The sequence below is a fragment of the Halichoerus grypus genome, chromosome 15 (assembly GCF_964656455.1).
Source record: "Halichoerus grypus chromosome 15, mHalGry1.hap1.1, whole genome shotgun sequence".
Lineage (NCBI taxonomy): Eukaryota > Metazoa > Chordata > Mammalia > Carnivora > Phocidae > Halichoerus > Halichoerus grypus.
The window spans coordinates 3,328,003-3,345,736 of NC_135726.1; the positions used below are offsets into that span (position 1 = coordinate 3,328,003).

The 17,734-nt window shown below is 57.6% G+C and overlaps 1 protein-coding gene across 1 annotated transcript in view; it reads left to right on the top strand.

Annotated features, from left to right (window-relative positions):
• The first annotated feature begins 11,837 nt into the window (after positions 1-11,837).
• The window catches only part of C15H16orf74 (chromosome 15 C16orf74 homolog), a 30,901-nt gene continuing 25,004 nt past the window's right edge, over positions 11,838-17,734 (top strand). The window contains exon 1 of the mRNA XM_036101036.2: positions 11,838-12,042. The gene's annotated coding sequence lies outside the window, so the exon portion shown is untranslated. The remainder of the gene's footprint in view (positions 12,043-17,734) is intronic.

A 17,734-nucleotide genomic window follows, 5' to 3' on the forward strand; every position in this document is an offset into this window, starting at 1 on the left:
CGGGGAGACAGTGTCCTGAAGAACAGCTCAGGTTCCTTTGCGGTCTAGTGAGCACCCTCATCCCCTTCCCAGCCGGGGCATGTGACAGCCCTATCCTGCTGGCACTGTCCCCAAGCCCACGGGAGGCCAGGCCCACGCTGTAGAGGGTTGTGAGCCAGCTGGTCTGCCTGCCCAGGGTCTCGGGAAGAAGAATGCCCCTCGGCCTGGTGCCCAGGCCCTGCACTCCATGGGGCCACTTTGAAGCCCTGAGAAAGGTTAACTTTGAAGCTGCCATGGCTGAGCCGGGTGGGGCGTGAACAAAGAGCCCTAAGGCTTCCCGCTCTGGGCTCCCTGCAGAGTCAGCCCTGAGCAATGGGGGGCCAGGTCTGAATTGTCGGGGATTCCCCTCTCCTTCCAAAGACGTGCAGAAACCTCACCCATCTACAATCTTTGGGAAGAAATCTATGTCACTTGAGGTTTCGGGGGAATGACTGTTACCCCAGTACACATATTTTAATGGTTTTAGTGGGAAATGTTTACCAGTGATATTTATCCTTTTCTCTGTGACAAATGGAGACCGTTGGGTCCAAGGCTGGACCGTTGAATGGCGACACCCTCGGGCCCCAAGAGCATGGAAGGCTGTCTTTCTGCTGTCTCCAGTGGCCACATTTTCGGGGCCCCCAGTCTGCTTTTCCTAGTCCTTCATTCTCCTCCTCTGGTACCAGAGTCTTCATCAGCTCCTGCTGCATCAGGGCATCTGCCGTCCGCGTCCTTCCCTGACCTCACTGTCCCCCAGCCCATCTAGGTACCCTCTGAAGTGACCCCTACCAAGCTGAGCTGGAAAAACCAAACTTACTCAAGTGTGTGTAAACTATGCACTGGGTCTTACCTCTGACCCCTGAGCGGTCTTTGGACAGGTGAGGTCCCCAGACATCCCACACATGAATGGCATTCTGTCCTCATAAGCACACACTGGTATATGAACGAGAATGTCGATCAAGAGCAACAATTCCCTACAGATCACAAAGTACCAATCTTTTTGTCTTTAAGATGGTTCTAAGATCTGCTGTTTGCCTGAATTTGGCAAGATCAAAATTAATTCAACAAAGCAAACTCAACCCATGGGCTGAAGGAGGCACAAGACTGGGAGCTGTCCTTGATTCCTCCTGTCCCCATCCTGTCTACTGGGCACAGATCCTATCCTGCCCCCCCCAGGGACTCCCCCTCTGCCACCCCATCCGGTAGCCACAGATCCTGCCCCTGTCCCCCAAGGGACTCCTCCTCTGTCCCCCTCATCCACTGGCCACAGATCCCATCCCTGCCCCCCAAAGGACTCCCCCTCTGCCCCCCAATCCACTAGCCACAGATCCTATCCCTGCCCCCCCCAGGGACTCCTCCTCTGTCCCCCTCATCCACTGGCCACAGATCCCATCCCTGCCCCCCAAAGGACTCCCCCTCTGCCCCCCAATCCACTAGCCACAGATCCTATCCCTGCCCCCCCCCCAGGGACTCCTCCTCTGTCCCCCTCATCCACTGGCCACAGATCCCATCCCTGCCCCCCCCAGGGACTCCTCCTCTGTCCCCCTCATCCACTAGCCACAGATCCTGTCCCTGCCCCCCCCAGGGACTCCTCCTCTGTCCCCCTCATCCACTAGCCACAGATCCTGTCCCTGCCCTCCCACCCAGGGACTCCCCTGTCTGTCTCTCCACACTCAGGACCTCAACCCCAGACCAAGTTGGGGCCTCCAAATCTCCTGCCTTATGAGGTTCCACCCCAGAGCCCAGTACACTGATGAAAATTTCACCCACACCCACCATCAAACACCACTGGCTGCAGAGCTTTTTTTTTTTTTAAGATTTTATTTATTTATTTGAGAGAGGGGGTGAGAGAGGGCATGAAAGTGGGGTGAGGGGCAGAGGAAAAAGCAGACTCCCCACTGAGCAGGGAGCTCGATGTGGGGCTGAATCCTGGGACTCTGGAATCACGACCTGAGCCAAAGGCAGGCACTTAACCCACTGAGCCACCCAGATGCCCCGGCTCCGGAGCTTTCTAGAAAATACTTTTTGTGACCTTGCACTTGCAATCATTTGGCTATAAGTAACTTACCAAGGTCAAAGTAGGTAGTGAGTGCTCAGCAATCTTGCACACTCTGAACGCTTGTGAGTTTGTCATACTGAAGTTTTGTGAAGAGCAAAGCTAAAACAAATGGATCACATTTCCATGTCTTTTAAAAATTTTATTTATTTATTTGAGAGAGAGAGAGAGCACAAGTGGGGGTAGGAGCAGTGGGAGAGGGAGAAGCAGGCTCCCCGCTGAGCAAGGAGCCCGATGCGGGGCTCGATCCCAAGGGCTGGATCCCGAGGGCTCGATCCCGGGACCCTGAGGTCAGGACCTGAGCCGAAGGCAGACGCTTAATGACTGAGCCACCCAGGCGCCCCACATTTCCCTGTCTTTATTACCTTTTGTAATTTTGCAGCTTTCTCTATATGTTAGAACCTATGGATTTTTTTTTTCTTTTACATTTTGCAGCTTTCTCTATATGTTAGAATCTATGGATTTTTTTCTTTTCTTTTACATTTAACCTTTGGACTGAGTCATCCGTTGTCCGCATTCAGTTTCCCAGGAGACGAAGGGTGTGAAGTGGAGAGGGTCCCGGGCCCCCACCTGGCTGCACGCAGGCGGCCAGCAGCCCTCGTCTCCGGAGACCGTCCAGGCGCCCAGCGCTCAGGCAGACATGTGCCGAGCCGCGTCCCCCTCCCTTGTGAAGGCAAGGACGGGGCACCCCTGCCCCCCTGCCCTGGGGGAGCTTTCTGTCTCAGGACGTGAAGAGCGGGTCTCTCCTATGGCGGCAGACCGACTGTATCTGTTGTGTTTATTGTCCCTTTTCTCCAGCCCTGGCCCCACCTCACGGGCCGGCCTCCCTGCAGCAGAGCACACCTGCCCTCCAGCAGGCCCCTCTGACCCGGCCAGTCCCCTGCGGAACCCCCATCACCCTCTCTCCATTGTCAGGACGGCCAACCTCCAGAGCACGCCCCCAGGGCCCCGCGGGGTCCGGCCCCTCTGACCTCAGCCCCTCCGCTCTTCCGCTGGGCCTCCCAATGGCCTTCAAGGCGGGGCTGTCACTCTCTTCCTGCCATCTTCCCTCAGGACACCTTCTTGCCTTGTCCCTGGACCCACCATCTGCCCTTCCTCCCCTGAACTTGGCTTCCGCACCCCCATCACCCGCAGAGCTCTGCACACCGGCCCAGGGTCTCCGTGAGGCAAGGGGCTTGCTCGTTCCCCAAATGGCCAGCACCTGCCAGAGGGCGGCCACCTGTGAGATGCGCAGTAAGGAATGAAGGAATGAATGTGGCCCGAGTGCAGGAAACAGCAGACTTGATGCCAAACCCCACAAGTGCCCCTAGCGCCCGGGTCCCTGGCAGAGTGACTGTCCTCTGCGGACTCCCCCGGGTGCCAGGCGATGCTCCTCCTGCCTCCTGCCCACAGGCCCCCACCTCCCCATCCTTCCATTCCCCTTCCTCTCTCCCCACCCTGCTGCCCGTTCTTCTAGGGCCCACCTTTTGCCCTCTTGCCTCCTCCCTGCCCGTGTGAGGGTCCCTGGCGTCCCCTCTCCTTCCTGCAGGGCTCTTCCAAAAGCCCCAGAGCCCGACTAGTGTTCTCGAACCTGCTGGCCGCCTGATCATTCCAGGCCCCACGTTCCCAGGGTGGGGGGGAGCCTGCCTCTTCCGAGGTGTCTCCGTGTCCTTGTTGCGTTACAGGTAATGGGGCGTCACTTACGTACCATAGAAGTCACCTGTTCCAGCGTGCAGTTCAATAACCCTTAGTAGGCGTCCAGCCCCCACCTGCCCATCTGCAGCCCTCCTCATTCTCAGCCCAGCCCTGGCAACGGCCAGTCCGCATCCTGTCTCTCCACACCTGCCTGTCCTACACGGTTCGGGTGAATGGACGCGTGCAATCTGAGCCCTTTCCTATCTGGCTTCTCGCACCGGGCATAGCGGTTTTGAGGTTCGTGCACGTTGTGGCATGAGTGGGCGCCTCCTTCCCTCCTCCCCGCGGACCACTGCGTGTGCGCCCACCCCGCACTAGGAGGCCGCCTGGGCGGTTTCCACCAGTGGGTTGCTGTGAATACAGCCGCCGTGAACGTGCGTGCGCGGGGCTTTGTGTGGACGCAGGCTTCATCCCACCCCTCTGGGGGAACCGGTGGGGTCTATGGTAGACGAATGTTTCAGTTTTTAAGAATCTTCCCAGCTGTTTTCCAGCGTGGCTGCGTCATTTCACGTTCCCAGCGGTCAGGTCAGATCTTCGGCAAGTCCTCACCGACACCTGCTATTTCCCTTTATTATTATTACAGCCACCTGGGTGCACCTCATCGTGGGCTTGACTTGCATTTCCCTAACAACTAATGACCTTGAGCTTTTCTTCCTGTGCTTCCCGACCGTATGTGTATCTTTGGTGGACTGTCTATTCAAATCTTTTTTGAATTTAATTTTTTAACTTAAATTTAAGTTCTTAATTGGGTTCCTTGGCTCCTTGTTACTGAGTCCAAAAGCTTCTTTGCGTGCTCAGTTCTTTCTCAGGTACGCGACTTGCAGATACGTCCTTCCAGTCTGTAGCTAGTCCACTAATATCTATAACGGTGTCTCTTGAAGGTTTTAATTTTGGGGACGCAGCCATTGAATCTCGTGAGTTTCTATCTGTTGGCAGACGCTGCTTTGCCTGAGGGCTGTGGCAGGCTGGGCCCTCGTGGGCCGGTTTTCTGCCCTTTCCCCCACGGGCAGCCCTGATCATCCCTGGGGGGAACGGGGACAGCCGTGCTCTCACACCGACTCTCACCCACAGTGTGTGTGGAGAGCAGAAGAGTGACCCCTGACTGCCGGGGGAAACCCAGGCTCTGTCACCCCTGGCCCAAGACCTGGGGAGTGGGTTGAGGCACCACAACCCTCAGCCCCCCGCCCATACGGGGGGGGTAATTATAGGGTCTGCATCAGAAGGCCACTCGGCTTACCGCAGTGCCCACGGGGACGCAGGGCTGAGACTCGGTCCCTGCAGCCCCAGGCCAAGCCCTCGGCCGTCGGCCCCATGAGGGAGAGGAAGCCGCTGACATAGAGCCTGCTCAGCGAGGCTGGAGGGCCCTGGGCATTTGGGGAGCATGGGGGAGGGAGCCAGACCCAGCCTGGGCTTGAGGACGGGGCGTCTCAGCCTCCCCCACGGTGGGTTAAACCCCCCTGTGGCCCCTTCTGACGGCCTGGGAGCTGCGAGGGCTCTCAGGGGACCCTGTGGGGCAGAGAGCCCAGCACTGATGGGGTGTCCCACCGCCCAGCCACCAACTCCCTGTCTCCTGGGGCCTGTCTCCCCAGGGCCTGCGTTTCTTTTTTAAGTTTTACTCCGAGAATTTTCAAACATAGACGTGGAGACATTTGAGGAAAAGTAAATTATCGTTGTAAGGCTCGAATTGGCAGGAATGTCTCCAGCCAGTGTTTAGTTATATCTAGAACACTTATTGTGTCCTGTGTGAAGGAGAATGCATTTAGTGTAATATAGGAAATGAATAAAAAGGAAAAATTGTCATTAAAAAAAAAGAAGAGAGAGAGAGAGGATAGCACAACCCGTCCCGTGGGCCTGTCACCCGGCTCCAGCAATGGCCTCGTAGGGGGCTCTCATCTACTCTCCCATCCACTGGGTGAATTCCATGGGGTCCCATCAGTCCGTTCTCGCGGCCCCCATTTCCAACATCCCGCTGTACCGTGCAAGCACACACATGCACAAAATCTCCTCCGACAGAAAGAGCCGCCTGCCGCCCACTCTGTCCTGGAGGGTCCTGGTGCGAGAGGCCGGCCCTGCCCCTCTCCAGCCGGGCGTCCCTGGCCCACCTCTTGGAGCCCCATTTCCGCATCTGGAAAGTGGGACATCAGGGCCCGATGCTGGCCAGGAGCCTCCGTAGGCAAACCCCCCGGACGACCACAGACTGCCCTGGGTGCCGAGGTGTACCGCAGGGACGGTCGGCCTCAGGCAGGCAGGGAAGAGAACGAGAGTGGGGAGAGGGACAGAGGGCTTCGAATATCTGTAGCAACAACAGCAGAAACTCAAGCAAATGTAGCAAGTTGTAGGTGTACATTTTCTCAAGCTGTATGCTTTTTGGACATTTGGAATAATCCATAAATCTAACTGCAGCACGCTAAAGCCAAGCTTACAGAAAGCAGTAACTCAGATCACGTCTGTCACTTAGTAGAAGCTTGTCTCGGCTCTGTGGCCGTGTAACAAAATGTCCCGAAACTAAGTGGCTTAAAACAACCAGCACGTTATATTCCCCACCCCCCAGCCCCGTTCTGTGGGATGCCCGGGCCCAACCAGGTGGTTCTTGGGCAGCTCATGACACTGGCGGGGACTGCTGTCACCTGATGGGGACTTGTCTATGCTGGATGGCCCAGATCCCTGCAAAGCCACCTGTGACAGGCTGGTGCTCCCCGCGTGCGGGCCGGTTGTGCCATAGTGACAGGAAGGCCCAAGCTTCTCAGACCCATGTGTGGGGTCTCCTAGGAGGCCGGTCTGCAGGAGCCCCCACCCTGCCGCCACATCACAGGCTGTCCAGAGTCGGGATGATCTCCATCCCTCCCCCCCCCCCACCACCCTGGCTGAGCCTCGGGCCTGCCCTGATGTCCCTCCAGGCCCAGAAAGTGTTCAGGGCGGCCACCACGCCTGCCCTCCTCTTCGCTGCCTCGGGCCCCGTCTCCCGAAGCAGCCCCCATGTCACCACCGCCACTGTCCTCATCCAAGCTGCCACTTTATGACAATGGAGGAGGGGCACCAGCGAGCCGGGCCACAGAGACGGAACCAGCCTCCACCCGGGTCTGGGCACAGCACCCTGAGGGAGATGCTGTCCCCTGCAGCTCCCCCAGGCGACTGCGCTGGTTTGGCATTTTGGCAGATGGCTCCCTTTGGGAATGGGCTCCAGCATCTGCTTCTTTACTGAGGACTTGGGGTTCCTCATTCACTCATTCAAACCCCACTGGTTCTGAAGTATGGAGCACCACACTGGGCCGGGGATACGACGGTCAGCAAAGCGGACCTGGTTCCTGCCCTCTGGGGGCTTACCGGCCAGTGACAGACCTTCAGCAAGCTCGCCAGTGAGCCCAGGACAGGCTGAAGTTCCAAACGGCAAAGGGCCACTTGCTCGGGGCTCTGAAAGTCGGGAGGGGGCTCTCGGGGCTCTGAAAGTCGGGAGGGGGCTCTCGGGGCTCTGAAAGTCGGGAGGGGCTCTCGGGGCTCTGAAAGTTGGGAGGGGGCTCTCGGGGCAAGGGCAGGGGGGAAGGAGACATTTCAGGAGGAAGAAGTTGTCCTACAACTCTGTCCCTTTTCTGCCCTCCTCTGGCCATACACTGAACCCAGAATCCCGCAGGAAGCCTTTCCTCTTGATGCCTTCCCAGGGGCTTTACTCCAAGAGCCTCTTCTCATCCACCTGCTCCAAAGTTTCAGCCCCCCAGCCCCGCCCTTCACAGCCTCCTACTGTCATGGTTTTCTGCTCAGCGCACAGATTCTAACATCCGTGGGGACAAGGGTTTTCGACTGTCTCGGTCACTCGCTAGAGCCCGGCACACGGTGGGCACGCAGTCCGTGCTGAGAACTCTTGTTGAAGCATGCACAGGAAGCTGTCCATGCATGCATCCCGTGGGGAGGAGTGGGGAGAAGTTGCTCTCGCGGCCGTTCTTCTACTTCCTCTGCGGACCAAGGGGTTCTGTGCCGAGAAAGAAGGGTTTTGGGGGACAGGTGTCGGGGGCCTGACTTCACAGCCGCCCAGCCAGGCCCACACCTGAGGAATCCACACTGCTTGTGCTGCGGCACCTGCCTGGTCCCAAAGCTCCAGGTGATTCTGATCACAGGCAGGTGTGCGGCCGCTGCCCTGGCTTGGTCTCCAGGGTCTGCGGGTTCACGGCCGCCCAGCCCCCTCTTCGGTGATGGCTGCTGCCAGGTGGGGGTGCAAGGTGAGCTCACTGAGCCTGCCTCTCCTCCCAGAACCCACAAGGGCCCCACCACCAGCTTCCTGTTACCCGCCCCCACCCCCAAACGGAGACCAAGTTCCTGGAGGTGGTCACCTCACCTGGCTGCCAGGAAAACTGTGTCCAAGTGGGCTCTCTCTCTTTTCTTAAAACAAAAAGGGTTTGTTTTTTTTTTATTTTGGAAAAACGTCTTTTTTTAAAAGATTTATTTATTTAAGTAATCTCTACACTCAATGTGGGGTTTGAACTCATGACCCCAAGTCCACCAACTGAGCCAGCCAGACGCCCCTATGTTGGAAAATTGCAAACACACAAGAAGTAGACAGAATAGCTTAACGAGTCTCCACATAACGTCAACAGTTATCAACATTTCCCATCATTTTGTCTCTCTCCTCCCTCTTCTATCTTTTTATTTTCCTGGACACCTTTTTTTTTTTTCTTTAGATTTCACTTACTTATTTGAGAGAGAAGAGAAAGAGAAAGAGAGTGAGCACACGAGCAGGGGGAGGGGCAGAGAGAGAAGGAGAAGCAAACTCCCTGATGAGCAGGGAGCCCAATGTTGGGGGGCTCGATCCCAGGACCCTGAGATCAAGACCTGAGCTGAAGGCAGATGCTCAACCGACTTGAGCCACCCAGGCGCCCCTTTCCTGGACACTTTTAGAGCAAATCTGGTCTTCATACTAATTCACTCATAAATACATTTCCATATGTATCACTAACAGAGAAAGGCTTTTTTTTTTAAGATTTTATTTATTTGAGAGAGAGAGAGTGAGCACATAAGCAAGTGGGGGCGGAGAAGCAGGCTCTCCGCTGAGCAGGGAGCCCGACGCGGGGCTTGATCCCAGGACCCTGAGGTCATGACCTAAGCTGAATGCAGCCACTTAACCAACTGAGCCAGCCAGGCACCCCCAGAGAAAAGATTTAAAAAGCACGATGATTGGGGTGCCTGGGTGGCTCAGTTGGTTGGGCGTCTGCCTTCGGCTCCGGTCATGATCCCAGAGTCCTGGGATCGAGCCCCGCATCAGGCTCCCTGCTCAGCGGGAAGCCTACTTCTCCCTCTCCCACTCCCCCTGCTTGTGTTCCCTCTCTCGCTGTCTCTCTCTGTGTCAAATAAATAAATAAAATCTTTAAGAAAAATAAATAAATAAATAAAAGCACGATGATACCACTGTCACATCCATTCAAATTAGTAATAATTTCTTAATATTATCTAATACCCAGACTGTAGTCCATTTTCCACTATTAGTTCACACATACCTTTTTACAGTGGGTTTGTTCAGGATCTGTACACATTTCACACACTGCACTTGGTTGATTTGCCCCCTAAGTCTCTAGTCTTCCACATGGGCTCTGACACTACATTCGAGGTTCTCCATGGGAGCAGCCAATTAATGTCCCTGGGAGGTTTTTTTTGTTTTTTAATTAATTAATTAATTAATTTATTTGAGAGAGGGTGCACGCCAGGGGAGGTGCAGAGGGGGAGGGAGAGAATCTCAAGCAGGCTCCACACCCAGCATGGAGCCGATGCGGGCCTCGATCTCACAACCCTGAGATCATGACCTGAGCTGAAATCAAGAGTGGGACACTTCACCGACTGAGCCACCCAGGCACCCCAGTGTCACCTGGGAGTTTTTACAAAACACCCATACCTGGGCTCTGCCTGGACCAGTTAGGTTGGGATCCCTGGGGTGAGCCTGGGCCTGAGTATTTGCATTCATTCACTTGTTAAGCCCCCCGCCCCCGCCCCTGCGCCCCCCCCCCCTCCCGGTGATCCCGGTAATCCCTGCATGCTGCTAGGGCTGGGAGCCATGGAATACACTCCGGGATTGCACCCCCCAGGGGGCAGGTGACAGTGTCTAGTTGTCACAGCTTGGAGAAGGGGAGGGGATGCTAGTGGCCTCTAGTGGGTGAAGGCCAGGGATGCTGCTCAGTATCCCACAGGGCCCAGGACGGGCCCCCATGACAGCGAATGACCCAGCCCCAGACATCAAGCGCAGACATTGAGAAATTCTGACCCTGAAACACAGCCCCCACTGTTCTCAGGGGACCGAGGACTCCTGGGGGAGGAAGCAAGTTAAACTGGATTCTTTCCATTCCTCATCTCAACCCACACAGTTGGCAAAACCCATCCACCTGGCCGCCTCTCATTAGCAGTCACCCCTCCCGAGACTGGCAGCTCCTCCCTCCTCCCTCGGCTTGGGGCCGCAGAGCCCACTGGTTGGGTGACCTGTGACATCCCTGTGCCACAGGCCCCGGGACGTGGACAGAATAAGTGTCTCCCCCTCGCAGGGCCGTCCTAAGCAGGTGGTGCCGGGGGGGGGGGGGGGGGGGGTCGCGTGCCTAGGTGGCGCTGTCAGTGACAGTTATCCTATTTACCGTGGTATGCCCGTGCCCGGCGCAGAGTAGGTGCTCAGAAAGCATGTGTAGAAATAATAAATCCCCATTTGTCCTGGTGGAAACTGAGGCCCAGAAACAGGCTGATCTCACAACCAGCACCGAGCATTCATTCGGCCTGCTGAGGACCTCTCTGCCTGCAGAAAAGGCCTCGCTGGTGCTCCACCATGCCGGAACCAGAACCTGGTGGCTGTGCCCACCGCCCCAGGGGCTCCCCCACCCCTCTGTCACCACCATTAAAAGGAGACAATTCAGAGCAGCCCTGCCCCACAGCTCACAGCCAGGACACGAGACCCTGGACAGTCCCCTTTCCCTCTGAGGGTGCGGAGTGGGGACCCTCGGAAGGAGCATCCTGTCCCTAACCCTGCCCCCTTTTGTCCTTCTTTTGGGGGGGGGGGACATGATACATTTTCTACCTGTCACTCCGGACTTGATATAAAAGACTGCAACATTTTTAGGAATGACTCAAAGGGAGAACACACAGCTAGGATGCTGACTCTGTTTCCTGCAACTCAGTTCCTTCCTGCTTTCGCCAAGGGAGGGCCACTGTCCTGCTCTGTGACTCAGTTTCCCCTTCCAAGCCTCCAGAATTACATACCGTACAGGGTGTGGAGATCTTGTGGGCATGACGGCCTTCTGACAATGACATAAAGAACCCACGGTCGGGGGTGCTTTTCTCCCTCCTGGCTAGCTGGGTAGGTGCGGGCAGAGACCTTCTCATCAGGGAGCCTCCTAAGAAACCCATTTGGATAAAAGGTTTCCGCACCCACCCGGAGGGGAACTGGAGAGTTACTCCCAGCTGGGCATCAGCAAAACCTGAAGCTGGGGCCGCGGGCCAGGAGGCAAGTCTTCACACCCCCCTCTTGCTGCACCCCGGGTTCACCTCCAGAAGTGAAGAGTGAAAGCCTGTGAGGAGAGTGGAAGGGCCAGACCCTAACACCAGGGAGGCTGCCTTTCGATCACGAGGGCCATCTGAAGCCCCACGGTTTTCCCAAGATGGGGCGGGAGGGGGGGGCGGGGCCGTGTTGCTTACTGTCCCCAGGGCCCCGAGCAGGGGTAGGGAGCTGCGGATGGCGAGATGGTGGGGCCTCCCACTTCTCGCCTCCCCCCTCCGCAGCCGGGCCATGGGGCCCACTCAAGTATGGCTACCTGGTATGGGAGAACCCTGGCGCCCCTTTCCACCCAACCAGGGCTGGGGTGCACGGCCTCAGGGAGCCTGGCAGGCAGCCCCGGGGAGGTTCCCAAACTTCCCCCGGACCCCACCCTCCACCTCCTCCCCAGGCCGGGCGAGAGGAAACTGAGGCGGGAGGCCGGAGGCGCGGGCGCCGGGCGCGCCCCTGGCACGGTCCCCGGGAGGCGGCGGGCGGGCCTGCTCCGCCCCCGCGCCCGGTCCGGGCAATCCGGCGCCCGCGGGCTGGGCGGGGCCGCAGGCAGCACCGCCCCGAGGGGCCGGGGAGGGGGCGGCGGGAGGCGTGCGCGCGGTGGCGGCCCCGAGCGCCGGCCGGGGCGGAGCGGGGGGCCCCCGTGCACTGCCCGGCCCGGGCCATGACCCCCGCTGCTCTCTCTTGCAGGCTCGTCGCCCCGGTCCCCGGAGCCCGGCCACCGCCGCCGCCAGCGCCCGGGCGGGCCCCGTGCGCCCCGGGCGCGGCTCCGCAGTGAGCCCCCCAGGAAGCGGTGAGTGCCCCGCGCCGCGCGCGCCCCGCTGCCTGGCCCGGCGCTGCCCGCCACCCCTGCCAGAGGACGCCCGGCTCCCCGAGAGCCGCAGGCGACCAAGCGGCGTCCACGCCCCGCCGACTCCGGCGGCGGGAAGGGCGCGCCCGGGGAGGCCAGGGGTTCCGGGGGGGGGGCGTTGGGGGACCCTCGAGGTCCTGGGCGTCCCCCCAACTTCTCGCAGACTTTTCTGCGGAGAGGCGGATTTGGGGAAAGTTGGGTCCGGAGCTCTGGTTGTGCTGCAACTTACCCCGGGCGGGTGGGGGTGTGTCCGCGCGTAGACGCCTCGGGCCCCCCACTGTCCACCCGACACCTCGCGCTGTCACGAGTTCCTCGGGAACCGGCCAGACCGCCATTCCTGAGAGCTGGGACGGAGCCCGGCCGGGGTGGGGGCAGGAGGCCTCGGGAGGAACCATTTCCCCTCTATCGAGTATTTCAAGCTATATTATTTATGAGCCGCCTCACTTAGGGGCCCCCTTGGCGCCCCGGGCATCAAAGCAGGTTTGCAACCGCAAAGGGCGACCAGTGTGAACGCACGCGCGACTTCCCCCGGCCGGCTGAGCTCAGCGGAACTGGGGGAGGCTCTCAAGAAGGGGGACCCGCAGCTCCGCTCGCCCGGCCGCGTGGGGGGCGGGGTCAAGGGCGGTCGGACTCGGTCCGGAGGCGCCGGGCTGTGGGGCCACGGAGGAACCGCGGAGAGAGGCAGTCTCTACTGGCTGAGCAGCTAGTGGATCACGGAGGAAGGGCAGGTGCAAGGCGCTTCTGAGAGAAGCACAAGCGCCCCATCTTACAGATGAGGAAACTGAGGCTCAGAGAAGCAGAGCTGGACGGGCAGGCCCTGGCGTTTCCTGCCCCACCCCCAGGAATCCCCTCACCTGTCCAGGCCACACCTACCTTGGGTTCTTTGTCCCCACCCTGGGTACCGGTTCCTCCGGATGGATGGATGGATGGATGGATGGATGGATGGATGGGAGGGAGGGAGAGAGACAGGGAGGGAGGCCCGCGGTATATTTATGGAAAGACTTAATCCCTCTGCAAGCCCCAAGGAGGCTGAAAGCTTCACCACCTAATCTCCTCTCCCTGGAAGCCCTTCCCTTGCTTGTGGGGTGCAACTCAGTGGGCACTGAGTCGTAGTTTAGGTCACCTCTGAGGACTGGAGCCGGGACCTTCCCTTCAGTGGGTGTGGAAAGGGAGCAGTGCTATTTAGTGTGTACCGAGCACTTGCGGTATTCCAGAGCCCACAGTCCCCATCACCTGCCTGGTCCTTTTCATCCTCTGACCAAGTAGTGGTGTTATCCCCATTTTACAGATGAGGACACAGAGGCTTGTAAAGGTCATAAGGCGGGTCAGTGGCAAGGCCAGGCCTTGAACCCCTAGCCCTGACAGTGAATTGCTCTTGAATATGGCAGGGGCTAGGCCAGGCCTCTGGGACCAGCAAGTGCAACACCTCCCCCCCATTAAAATATTATGAACGTGTAATACACACATGGTAAGGTGCACATCAAAAGTGTATACCAGCTCCGGAAATAGAACTTCCCTAGGAATGTCCTCCTGCCCCTCCCAGCGGCAGTCTCCCTTGGGAGCCAGCAGTGGGTCCCATGTCTCCCACAGGCTGCCACTTCCGAAAACCTTCAGGTGAGCTGGCAGGTGCTCACTGCTGCGGGCTGGTACTTCGTGGCTCCTATCATCAAGGCTGCCATGAAAAACAATTGCATGGTTTTGGGGGGCACCTGGCTGGCTCAGTCAGAAGAGCATACTCTTGATCTCATGGTTGTGAGTTCGAGCCCCACATTGGGTATGGAGCCTACTTTACAAAAAATTTTTTTTTTTTTGAAAATTTTATTTACTTATTTGACAGAGAGATTGAGAACGAGCAGGGGGAGCGGCAGAGGGAGAGGAAGAAGCAGGCTCCCGGCTGAGCAGGGAGCCCGATGTGGGGCTGGATCCCAGGACCCTGAGATCATGACCCGAGCCGAAGGCAGATGCTTAACCCATTGAGCCACCCAGGCGCCCCTAATTGCACATTTTTAAATTAACCCTGTGGTTAATTAATCATTAACTTGACTTCTAATAGCATACCCCTTATTTTTAAAGAAACATTTTTATTGACATGTAACATATGAAAAGCTACACAAACCATAAGCATTGAGCTTGATCACACAGAGGCTCAGAGCAGGCAGTCGGTGAGTATCTTGCTCAGAGTTACATGGTCAATCACAGCGAGGCCATGGCTGGACCCCAGGTGGCCCAAGACCCTTCTCCATGACAGAAAAATAGGTGGGGATTTCAGTGGGTGCTTTGCCTCCCCGCCCCCATCCTCTTTCACTTCCTGTTGGTGAGCTGCTGTGGGCCAAGCAGCTGTCCCTGCTCCCCCCCACCCCCAAGAGAGGAGCTTGCAGCCTCCTGCAGGTCCATGGGCTAAGGCCAGGGAGATGCTCATGTTTGCACTCTGTGTACCAGGATGAGAGGCATGTTAACGCTTGTAGCATCTGTTCCCAGCACAGACCCTTTGGCTGGAATTGCAGGAATTCTAATCCTGTTACAAAAAGCAAGTGCCTTTTCTAAAGAAGGAAGAAAACCAAGATGTTCCCTGTGCTTACTGGGAGCCCAGGGTGGCCAGCCTGTTAGAACCTTCTTCCCTGTATTTGCAGTGAGGAAACAGGCGAGGAGAGCTTGCCCACGTGCCCCGGCTGGGAGTGGCACCTGGTTCCATCCTCACTCGGTGGGTCCACCCACCTAGGCCAACTGTCACATTCCTCAGCTATGATTCTTCACCCCGGCCCTCTCCTTGGGCTTCAAGTGAGCTATTGGTTAAGCAGCTGCCACACTACGGTGAGTCATGACCTCCAGAGGATCATTCCGATTCCGTCTAGGAGGTGGCTCTGCAGAGACCAAGATCAGACTTCCAGCTGGACCCGACCTTTCACTCACTTTCCCTCTCCGGGCCTCCGTGTCCTCATCTGGGAAACCCATGTGAGCACCAAGACCACCTCTGTCGAGAGCTGCCAGATTTTGCAAATAAAATACAGGATGCACCTGGCACGCGACTCTTGATCTCAGGGTTGTGAGTTCAAGCCCCACGTTGGGTGTACAGATTACTTAAAAATAAAATCTTAAAAACAAAACAAACAAAAAAACCCGGACACCCAGTTAAGTTTGAATTGCGGATTCATGATGAAGGATTTGGGGTCTGAGCATGTCCCATGCAGAAACAGGGCACTATATATTTTATCTGGAGCCTTCTCTGTCCGGCTCCTTCCAGCTCTACATGCGTATGATTCACTCCAGAAAGACGTCCCCTCACACTCCAGAGCCCAGCCTCTGGTCCACAGAAGTAGTAACTGAAGGGAGTCAGCCCGCACTGGGGCCAGACTTCAAGAAGTAGCGTCCCCCCAGTCCGTCGGTGGCTCTGTGTCTGGGACACAGTATATCGTAGTTACTTTTTACTTTGGGCAGCGAGCACGCTGTCTTCCTTTTCTCCGCACTGCAAGCGTGTAGAAGGTGAGTGGGGGAGCTCTCACCGCTGTGGGCTGGCAGTTTCTTCCAGGCTGCTGTAAAAACAGTCACAGACCGCTCGGCCACGTGTGTCCTTCCCCTGGAGATGCTCCTGCTTTTAGCGCACGCCGCGTGGCGTGCAAAGCAGCTGACAGCCATCTCTCTCGGCGGCTCAGAGCGGAGGCAGACCCCGCAGGAGGAAGGGTGTATCGTCGCCGTCCCTGCCGCGAGAGAGGACCCTGTGGTGGCCATTTGGCAGTAGAGCCATTTGTATGCCCGGGTGCAAGAAAGAGCCCGTTCTACTTCAAGCTGTTGTGCAAATAATTAACAATCTGATATTTCAAAGGGAACATAAACAGCCCGACGCAATAGGAAAGGGAGGTTTTCCACACTCCTGCCAAAGTGTGGAAGAGGGGACATTTATACCTAAACTAGCGGTTCTCCTGGGCCTGACTGTACTTGCGCCATCTTGCTGAGCGAAGGGGGACCCCTCCCACGAGAGCTTTGCTTCCCTGCCATCAAATCTCTTTCCTCATCGCAGAAACCCGTATCTTTGTAACGAACGCAGCGCAGAGCCGCGGCGTATGGGATGATGGGGCCCTGAAACCGAGCGCCCCCGGGTGGGGCTTCCTAGCCCCGGGACCCCTCGGAGCTCCATCCCCCGCCCCCCCGTCTGTAAAATGGGGTGGTGGTAATGTTTCTCTCTTAGGGCATTGTTAGGGTGGAGTGGAGTAATTTTTATAATAATCTCAGCCCAGGACTTGGCCTCTTAAAAGCATTAGCCAGGTATCTGTCAGCTCTCGTTATTGTGATGCTGCCCACGGAGGGGTCTGAGGTAGAAGTGGCCTCACTCGCCCCAGTCAGGCCTCCATTCCCCCAGTTGTAGAATCAGGCTTCAACTCCTCCCATTCACGGGGCTCTCTCCGCAGTCTCTGCCGGGCCTGGCCCTCGGTCAGCAGCCCCATCACAGAGGGAGTGGAGTGGATCGCCCGTGGGAGCAGCCCAAACCGGGGTCCCCTACGCAGGACACCCCTAACGCAGCACCTGCGCGGGAGTGCCGGGGACAGGACCACCCCCCAGGCTGGTGGCAGGCTGCCAGTTTGACACAGAGCCTGGGCAGCCCGACTTCAGCACCTCCGGCTCAGAGAGGGAAATGACTTGCCTGAGGTCACACAGCTCTTGGACCCTGGTTCGTCCTCGTTCCTCCAGGCCGTTCCCCACCCCCTGCTGCCTACCTTCTGTCCTGTGGGGAGGTAGAGGCAGGGTGGCCAGAGTTAGGGCCCGTGCACTGGGACAAGACACGTCGGTTTGTGAAAATTCTCCATTGGGGAATTTTAGAAATCGGACACAGAAATGCTGCACACTGACATGGCCCCTTGATGTGACCTGGCCGGACCCTCACGCAGCTTCTGGTCCCTGTGTCCCCTGAAGCCAGGCTGGGGCCACTCCTGCTTCCTCCTCCTCTTGCTTCCTTGATCTGCCTTCTTTCTTCTCCCTCCCTCTCCCCTTCCCCCCTTCTCCCCCCTCCCTCCCCGTTCCCCCCTTCCTCCTCCTGTCTCTCTCTCTCTCCTTCCCTCCTGAATGTTTTGAAATGGGTGTTTTTCAAGTCACAAGACAGCTTTAGAGACGACACCTATCAATTCAGGACAAGTCTTGGGGAGGTGGTGCTCCTGGCACAGAACAACACAGCCTTCCCCAGACCAGAGCCGCGGTCCCCTGAACGCTCCTCCAACTGCATCAGAGAAGTCTCCAGGAAAACACGGTCTGATGCACAGAACCGCGGTCTGGGCCACCACTGGGCAGGCGGTGGCGTCGGGCACAGAGGCCGCGGGACCCCTGTTGCTCTTGTGTCTCTGCTTTTCTTTCCCTGGTTGACTTCTCTTGAAATAGTTTCAAGCCTCCAGAAAAGTTGCAGGAACACAAAGTGCTCCTCCAGGTCCTTCCCCAGAGACGAACACTTAGCCACGTTTGCCTTGGGGTCTCTCTCCGTACGTACACGCGTGTGCTGATCTCCTAGCCGGACCACCGAGTTACGCCGCAGGCGCGGTGGCCCCGAGCCCAGACACCCGGAGCAGCCTCTTGCAGACTCGGTCCGATGATCGAGATCAGAAACCTGAACATCGGCTGCATCCTGTCACCTCAGAGACAGTTGTCTCTCTTT